The following is a 10,124-nucleotide window of genomic DNA, read 5'->3' on the forward strand; positions in this document are numbered from 1 at the left end:
CTGGTCACCAGCAAACTATATTTGATTACTGAGATAAATACAGTCTGAAGGATATAACAGCATCTGCTTTTATCTGGTACTGAATGCTGCTTATTCATGTAAAATATAATTATGAATATGTCTTTGTATTGTAGCATTCCCCATGATTACAATCCAGACTAAGGTATAATGGTGCTGGAGATGGTATAACTGGATGCTGTAGAAACATAGAAGAAAACATGACTTCTCCCTCAAAGTCTGTAGAATTCACTACTCGAGTGACAAAAGGAAGAAGGACAGAGTGATGAAGTTCACCCTACAAGCACCAGAAAAATAGGTAACATTTGTCATAGACATTTTTTAAAGCATTGTTATTAAATATCCATTAGATTTTATTTCCCTACTTTTTCCATCAAACTAATTGCTATTGGTTTCCTTCAGACACAGCTGCTAAGGTGAAGCAAGTCTTACTGCTGGGCGCAGGTAATGCTTCATGGTTCATTTTGATGATTTTGATTTTCTTATCTAATTTCACCATCACTGTGTTACTCATGCAGATTTGACGCAAAAATGAGATCTTCCGTTTGGGGTGGGGTTTCTCATCTCTCTTGCACTTCTTCCAAAGTTGTTTGCATTTCCACAGTTGAAGACTCCCTAAAGCCACAAAAACTACACCATTGAAATGACAGGTTTCAGTCCCAAAACATGAGTAGGAGGTGGCCAAATGTTTCATTTCGCTGTACAGCCTGCTGAAAAAAATAAAGATTTTCAGTGGTGAAACTGCTAATTTTGACAGACTGAAATGCTCTTCAAGGAAAGAATGTCCTTATATAATACTGACCTTAAAGTTTCTAATGAGCAGCTTTTTCCAGGCTTTCTTTTGGGAATTTATCACAGCTATTGCAAGTGGTCTGTGTCATGGTCAGTCTTCTTTTTCAAAAACATGTGAGCTTAGCAAGTATTTCCTACTGTTCTATTTTTCCTTTGTCTTATGGATTCTCTAGTTTAGCTGCATTTGCCACTCCTCGCCTTTGATATTTCTTAAAAGAACATACGATAACACTATTGGGTCAGGGAATTTGCTTGGTTTTAACAGGTTATATAGCGCTGCTTTGAAATGTGAGGGCTTTAATGCAAATTTAAAAAAAAAAAACAAAAACAAGGCAAAAAGATATCTATACCAAAACACATCAGATGTACTCATGACTTAAAAAAATGTGCAGGACTCCTCTTTTAGAAATTGTGATGGGAAATTGTACTAAATAAATCTAATGAAGGGAACCTGACAACACTTGGATCCAAATTTTTGCTTTAAATTATAGCTCCTAAGGAGCAAAACTGCATGAAAGAAATTGTGGCCCTTAGCATTTCACACCGAGAGGGCTGCATTTACTCTCTAAATGTGTCCTTGAAGTTGTAACACGTTCTGCATTTTCTGTAACCGGAGGTAAAGAGGAACAACTGCATTGGATTCCACCGAGTGCAGCGCATCTTATGCAAGCTGCTATTGTATTTACAGCAATGAGAGAGGAATCAACACACATTCAGAGAACTAATCCTTTAGCCCATGGACAAGGAAATCAAAAAGAGAGAGAGAGAGACTTTAAAAAAAGAAAAAAAAGATAAACTGTACCTCAGTGGATTGTGGAATAATCCATTTATTCTCAGCTAGGAAAACATACAGTTAGTACTTATTTATTTATATGCTTTTAGCTACATGCTTTCTCAAATTGGTCCTTAAAAAATGCCCATCTAGTGCACTACATACTTTCTTTAGAAAAACAAACAAGCTCTGAGTACAGTTATTACTGGCAAATGCTTCCAAAAATTTTGCCAAGTCACCACCCGAGTCAAATCCCATTCTATCCTCAAACGCATGTAAAACCAAGTACAAGCTGCAGACTATTCCTGTGATCTGAAAAACAACAGGACACAAAACAAAAGACTGAGTTACAAAAGAGTGAGGAAAGTTATGATTAGGCAGGCTTCCGAGACGCTCGATAATATAGTCGGTACATAACAGAAAATCCTGTTGTTGTTTCTAAAGCTTTGTGCAATACTTGTTAATTGGCTGGTTTGCTTTTTGGACTGAATTTTGTCATTTTTTTAGGACACCTATGCGTAGTTAAAGCACACACACCTGCACATAGACGACGTGAACTCCCTTTTGGTTCCCTCTCCTGTAACCTGCAGCCTCTCCTTTCCACCCCCTTACCCCATTATGGACTGGTCACACCTCTTATTTCACTGCTTAAATTCCAAGATCCTTGCAGTCTTAAGCCTTTACAGACATGAAGCAGTTTACAGATGTGGCAAATAAAATAACATGAGTTACATTAATATGGCACATTCATATACAACTGCAAAGTGTGCTCGAAGTGTTGTTGCTTCGGAGGTGCAGCTATAACCAAACTGTCAGTGGGTACTGTGCTCTTAAAATTTAGAAAACTAACATTTAAAGGGATAAAACCTCTTGCATGGCTCTTCTTTTGGATTCCTTTGGTACCTAACAGAAGGAACGGCAGAAGGTGTATATATATACACATATATAAAATAAGTATATGGTGGGTGTTGGGTTCTGTGAAAAGTGACTTCCCCCAATTTTCAGCAACTGCGTCTCCTGTTCCGTGACAAAGCTACAAGTCACTGGCAATAGAGCAAAAAAATTGTCACTTTTAATTATTATCGTTCCACTTTAGGAAAGGAGAGTGTCAGAATAAGAATAGAGACTCACATTTTGATCATCTTGCAACAGACTCAAAAAAGCACTGATGGTCTCAACTACATTAAAAGTGAGATTGACTGCTACAGAAGTGGTTACAAGGATTAGTGAAATGCCAAGTCAGCAGTAACTGTGCTTTTCACCAAAACATTTTGATCATCTGGTCTTCTTTTTTTTTTCATTCTCACTTACTGAATTTGGGCTGCAGCACAAGCTGAAAGGCCTAATCAGAAACAAGGCTCCAGGGCAGCAGTGCCCACCCAAACACACAAGCATGCATCGCTCTCCTAAGAATGTAATCAGAAACAAAATGCTACAAATAGCTGTGCCAGATAATAGAAAAAACAAGAAAGAAAAACCAGCTGGGATTCTAAGACCGTACAAGTAATTACGTTGCCCAGTTCAACGACTGAAAGCTTTTATTTTCCTTTTTAATTAAATACCTTTAAGAGCTATTCCTGAACGCTCCGTCTTCCACCACTTGTTTTGATGTTTCTCTCCCACTCTCTCCTTCACTTCCCACTTGGGCAACACAACAAAAGTGTCAGTCAAAAAGAAATGCGTGAAGCAGCAAACGCAATAGGATGCTTGTGACAGCTGGATTTTGAATAGATTAAAGGAGGGAGGAATGCAAAAGCCACAGCAAAAAAAAAGTAGGTTGGAGTACAATACCTATTGTAACTGAAGAATTTCAGCTGTTTCAGCTCCTGGGGTTTGTCCTTGTTTTGAAAACTGTTGTTATCGTTCTTTATATGATTCATTAAACCTCTTGTGGCCTTCATATATGTCAGCCTTGACCGGTTTGCTTGGCACACAATCCTCTCCTCGCCCTTGACAAACATCGATGCGAGCATGCAAAGCTTCCCCGTGGATTTGTCGCTGTCCCTACGAGGTGCAACCTGACTTTCAGAAAGGGCAGGTTTCGGAGTGACTGGGAACAATCTGTGTTTCGTAACAGAAGAACCGAGAAACATGAAATTCACGGTGAATTCAATTGCAATTTTGACCTCTTTAGAATTATGTTACTCTTTTCCCAACATCTCCTACGAGAAGCCGCAGTCCCCTGCCCGCTGTGCACTGCTGACTCCCAGAAGGCAGCGTGAAGCGTGTGCTGGCTACTGTCAGGAGCAAGCTGTACAAGCTTACATTTATATCAAAATGCTTTTGGCGTTATTTGAAAAAAAGAAATTAAAGCAACACAATAGAGTTAGCCCCAAGTATTTAAGAAATTATGAACCAGACCTACAAAATATACAGAGCTGAAATGAATTTATAATTAAAGAGTTGCTTTTGAAAAAGTTTTTGCGCAACCAGAAGTACAATTGAGGCACATCTTCCAGATGTTTGGGGAAAGAGGATTAGAGGCAGCCTATACAATAATTTGTCTCCAGGAGCTGGACTTTGGTTAAATAATGAACACAAAGATCTGGCAGTACTGAGGAGAGGGAAGTTCTACACTTTTAAAAAATACTGACTTATAAATAAAAATGCATGTCCTAAAGTATTTATATAGGAAAAACTCTGAGGTAATAGGAAGCTTTTCCTAATTAAAAATTGCTGAATTGCCTCCCCCAAAATGAATGTGCATCTGGATAGTTATATATGATATAAAGTAGCATTAATTGTTAACGTTATCAGTAAGCTTAGATGGGCTAGAATTAGAAGGGCAGATGTTCCTCTGTGTATGTAAGCAGCAGCATGCCGCTGATTTTTTTTCTTGCAAATGGTAAGTATCTTTTGCTTATTTACCAACAGCAACTAAAGTTGCAGCTACATTTAGGAAAGATTCAGAGCTGTCTGACTGCCTACCAGCAACAGTATGCTTGAATAGAATAATCCATACAGTGAATAATTTCCATGAATTCTCTTCAAACAAAGGTGATATTTATAAGAACAAAGGTAGATTTGTGTGAACTGATAATTTAATATTTTTTAGATTTCAAACACACAGTCAGTCTTGGGCAAATAAATAAAATAGAGCTGCAACATTATGCAACAAAGTGTATTTTCATAGAGCAATTTAAAATATTTTTCATATATCTTCCAAGTGTGTTTTTCACAAATGCTTGTTGTTTTTATACAGGCAGATAGCGCTAACGGCTCCTTCAAAGGTCACACTAGAGAACTGTAGAACTGCAAAAGGAAACAGAACTTCCAGACTAATTATATTTCAAAAAATACCATTTGCATATTTTATTTACAGTGTGTTTATTATTATAATTAGAGAGGGGGTAAAAATTTTTCTCAGAATGGGAAAATTCTCCAAATAAAACCTCATATTCATTGAAGGCTGTAGCTAGTTAAATGTACGCACCACTAAAGACACAGCAGAACACAGTCTTTACTTCCCTGGACATTTGCTCTTACTTGTATTACTTTGGGTTACATGGATAATTGTGTACACCAACACCACAGCAGTTCACAAATCCAAAGTTAAATACAAACTGTACAAAAGATTCACTTGTTCTACTGACGAAACAGTTGCCTCAGGGATCAATTCGATTACGTTTACAGAACAGGTCTAGTACATGCCATAGGACATGTCCTCACCCAGATCTTCCTACACACCTACTTACTCTTGCAAACAAATCTACATCAATTTTGAACATACGCCTTTTGCCTTACTCAGGAATATGTCATAAAGTTTGCTTCATGGCTTGCAACATGCTGACATCCACACGTTTGTTGGAACTGCCAAATTCTCCAGTTCCCAGAGTCTGTAACTTCTGGCCCTACCACTTCTCACGAGTCTTAAGCACTGGGGGCTGCTTGCTCCTTTACATCCTCTTTTCAGTCAACTGGCCCCTTCCCAGTATCACTTAATGGTAACTAGATCCTGGTTAGCTATTCTCCCAGCAATATCATCTTTCAAACACACTTGAGGTATACTTCTCATTATGTCAGAACGACAAAAACCTTTGAATGCTCAAAGATGAGACAGAATACCCAGCTTTCCGTGATAATTAGCGCAGTCTGGTTGTGGGTGATTTGGCAGGCTGCAGTGGTCCCACTCCTCCCCACCCCACTCGGTACAACCGCAGCCAGCTCCCCCCGTGCATTTCAGCAGTGGCCATGTGAAGGCAGCAATACCTGACATTTGGTTAAACGCAAAAGGAGACTGAGAAAGTTGTACCATTTGTAATTGGAAAATCTGGAGTTATCTTCACAATGAAGTGCGCTCTCTGCATTTTTGTTCATCCTTCTCTCTAGGTATTTGTAATTGGAATGTTTTTTATAATTTAACAGATTTTTACAAGTGTCCATACTAGCAGGTATGCCAGTATTCATACCTTTAAATGCCTCATGAAACTGATGTCCTAACAGTTAAGCAACTCCAAGAAGGTTTGGCATCACTCCTTCTATTCCTTCTAAAGTCAGGTAGCACAAACCCCCAATTACCTTGCCACCATCTAGCGCCTATTTAGAAGTCTCTTCTACCTTGCAAAAGACAATCATGATTGACTTGTTTCCACTAACACACAGAAGAACACATTAACTGCTCCCATGGAGGGCTGGTTGGATCTATAAACTTCTACCCTATGTCCAGAAGACTGGCAGATTCCAGGGGGTTAGTCCCTTCCACATGCACAGTTTTCCAGAGATCACTTATGCCTCTACTTCATCCATCTGTCGACACAGCCCAGCACAGTGTTAAGAAACACCGGTTCCTTCCATGTGCTAATGATGTTACCACAGCCATGCAGTTTACCACTGGCTGGGAGTTTTGACCTTGCATTGGCAGAATTCTTCTCGTCTCCTATCATCACAGAATACCACATAGACCCCTTTTGAGATATTCAGGCAAGGCTCTCTCTGAAGCGCAAAAAGCCATTACAGACCCTCCTGTCAATCCTTCTATACCATTAAGATAGTTCTTTGACACTGCAATTGCTGCTTCTTTATTCTCCAAACAAGTATTATTTCATTAGCGCTTTGAAATGTCTGAAGAGAACCATTTAAAAGGCTTTTATTCAACATGAGATGAAAAGATCCCAGGAACCTGACAGACCTGCTCCCTTATGCTTGTTCCATAAGCATCTTGTCTTTGTCCCTCTTGGCAAGTATCGTGCCTTTTTGGCAGTATTTGTTATATCTGCAACAGAACTTCTCGACTGAGATTCCCCCATCTTTATAATTTTTTTTTCCCTTGGCCAGGGAGAGAGTTGTTTTGCAGCTAGATTTCCTTAAGCCATCTTGCTTAACAGTACTGAGAGTAAATAACCTTCCTAATCTCCCCTGGCCTTTCTTCAGCACCTCATACTTCAGGCCGAGTGCCACAGGCTTGTGGCAAACTTTGCTCATCTGAGGAAAACTTTCACTACACTGTCACTTACTGGGCTTTGCAGTTCATTCATCTTTCAGAGCCATTTAATGTTACAGGGAACAAGTTTGTTCTTGATGAGACATCTGTCCTGGATAAGCTCCAATGCTGAGATATTGCATTATTTATCCAGACAGAGTTGATCATAGCCCTGTAGCAACATTTGAAGCCTTGCAGGTCTGTTTCCTACTTATTTTCTACTTTAATCTCATCTTGCAGTGGGTGGAGGCACGGGCATCTTACCAAAATGTTGCAGTCATTTTCCTTGCTTCCCATGCTGTATTAACAACATGCAGGTTGTATTCAGCACACAGTTGTTGTCATTCTTAGTTCCTCACTGACTATGCTGCTTCTACGGGAGAGGATGAAGCCCTTTTTTCCATGCTGTGAATCATGGCATGAGACAAAAATCGCCTGCTCTGATGCTCCCACCTTATGTGTGTCCACAGGATTTTTAGGAATTCTGCAGTGTCAAGCTGGTGCTAAAAATATTTAGTTATCAGTCAGTTGATCAGGAGAAAGATTATGCTACAAATGTTGTCAAAAAGACCTTTGTGATTCACAAAAACTATGTGATAATGATTTACTGAATATTTGGGGAAGAAAAAGTTTTAAACATCAATTGGGTTTTAAAAAATTATTTCTTGAACAAATGCACAATTTTATTACCTAAAATAGTATAATGGATGTTAGTGAAATAAAGGAAATTTAAACTGGCTGATCGCTTGGCATGATTTAAAATGTAAAGATTTGGTATATACCTAGCAGCCAATAACTGCCCAAATCTGTTAACAGAAATGAACAGAACAGGAAGTATAAATCCCTTTAAAATGTGATTAGTGTTTGCATATGGGAGGAAACATTTGCTACGGCTTGGTGTGTTTTATTCCCCTCTCTCGTTGCTTCCTTAGTGTTAAATACCTTTTCAATATGGCAAAGGTACATATGAAGACAATACGTTTTATCCTGACACATGGACCTGAAATAAATCCTCAACAACAAAACTAAGACATTTGAAAAACTCAGACTAACATGTAGAATTTCAGGAGAACATAACATTTTATTTCTGGGAGAAGCATATAATTAATTATAACTTAGGCCATCTACACAGAATACTATTTCGAGAGAAGCCTATAAGTGTTTGTTATGTTTATAAAATACCACCTCTACAACTACCTACTTTGTATCGCAAACTCAAGGTCCAGTATAACTTCTTCAGTTTTAAATGTGAAAGTGTGCTGGGGAAAGATGTGTCCTGATCATAGATGTGATTGGTTTTCTCTTCTACTCAAGGTTATATCCACAAAGATAAGGGCACAAACTAATAATAGTACCAGTACAGCTGAGGTTCTGTGTTATATTCTAGGCAAACAAATTTGCTGATGGGCGAAATAGAGGTGGCTGTGACCAAAGGCTGCACCGTACATAAAGCTGAATGCCCTTAATGTGTTGATTTTGAAGTCATTGTTACCTAACTCTGCCATCAAATAGCTAGTGAAACCTGGAAAACTTTGGCTTGGCCGTAGCTAGTTTCCCTGAGGCATGAGGTCCCGCAATTTTGTATCTGGGAAAAGGCTGAGCCCTGACTAGGAGAGAAATATTCTGTGAAAAAAAATGACATTGTCCTTCAGTTTTCTGTAACTCGTTTTGAAGGAGAAGAAATTTTGATTAAATGGTATGAATATCCAAGTAGGATGGTACACACATATGGTCAACAAACATGGGCTTTCCTGAACCAAAGGCAATGTTTTTTTGGGATAGTCTCCACTCAAAATATTTTGAGGCAATAAAAGAGCAAACTAAAAACAGTTTCAGTTTGTTGATTCTGGTCTAAAGACATATTTCACCCAGTGCTGGGTATATCTGAAGAACAATGTGTTTAACTTGTGTTTCATCCTTTCTAAATAGAGATTTTTTATCAATATTCTGTATTTCCTCAGTGGTACAACTTATCTCCTGTGTTCTTTTGCCTTAGGTTTTTATAGCGCATGTATGTAACAAATATAAGGCCATCCTTTTTAGTGGGAACCAGAATGGTGCTATTAAACAGTAATTATTTGCTGAATACAGTCATGACAGTCCGTTGAACCAACAACAACCTAGAGGTGAACTGGCCTGTCAGCTACCAACAGACACCTCAGACGCAGCAACTCTACAGCCTTGTAAGATCTTGGTACTGGGGATTTGTGGAACAGATTCAGAGAGAAGCCATTTTGAATTGTAAAGTTTAACTCTGTGTGAAAGGCTTTAATTGTTTAATAAATAAGCAGTCATAAATTTTATTAGCATTCTCCCTAATTGCTTAGTAGACTTGGGAGAGAGAAAAAACAGTGCAAGACATGGGTGTCCTGGATACCAGACTGACTACCATGAGCATGTGAGAAACGCTCCTTATCCAGTAACAACGGCTCAGGCAGTGAACGATATGAAGCACATTTTATTTGAACACTCTTGCAAGAATGGGTGACCTAAGAAGTACACACACTTTCAGTTCTTGAAACACACCTTTTTATTTCCTAATCCCGGCCGAATTTTTCCCTCCCCTGTTTCCCATTGGTTGGGTACTCCAGGGTTCACAGTCTCTCTGAGGTGCCTAAAATTCTTCCCAGATGTCTTGCCTCTGTTTACTTCTCTTTATGCTACACCTAAAGGGATTATCTGACTAGTTTTTTTGTTTCCTTTTTTTTTTGGTAAAAAATTGCTCAATGTCATTAGCCCTGGTTAAATGTTTGACTACCTTTCTAGACACTAATCCAGTATGAAGCAGTTTGTCCTTTTGTCTGTGCGATAAGAGATGTTCTACAAGCCTTTGCTGGAGCCTCTTTGTCTTAGTCATTCCCTTATCATGTCACCTCTGATGGAAACGGCTTTTCTCCTCTGCAAAAACAATACCTGCCTTTCTTAGAAGCAGATGCCAAGAGAGCTGGGACCGTTCAGCCTGTGGCAGAGAAGGCTCAGGGGGATCTTACCCATGTGTATTATCCATAAATACCTGATGGGAGGGAACGAAGAAGACAGAGCCAGGCTCTTCTCAGTGATTCCCTGGGACACGACGAGAGGTAATGGGCACAAACTGAAATAGAGGAAATTCCACTTGAACAT

The sequence above is a fragment of the Larus michahellis genome, chromosome 2, assembly GCF_964199755.1.
Source record: "Larus michahellis chromosome 2, bLarMic1.1, whole genome shotgun sequence".
NCBI classification, from domain to species: Eukaryota; Metazoa; Chordata; class Aves; order Charadriiformes; family Laridae; genus Larus; species Larus michahellis.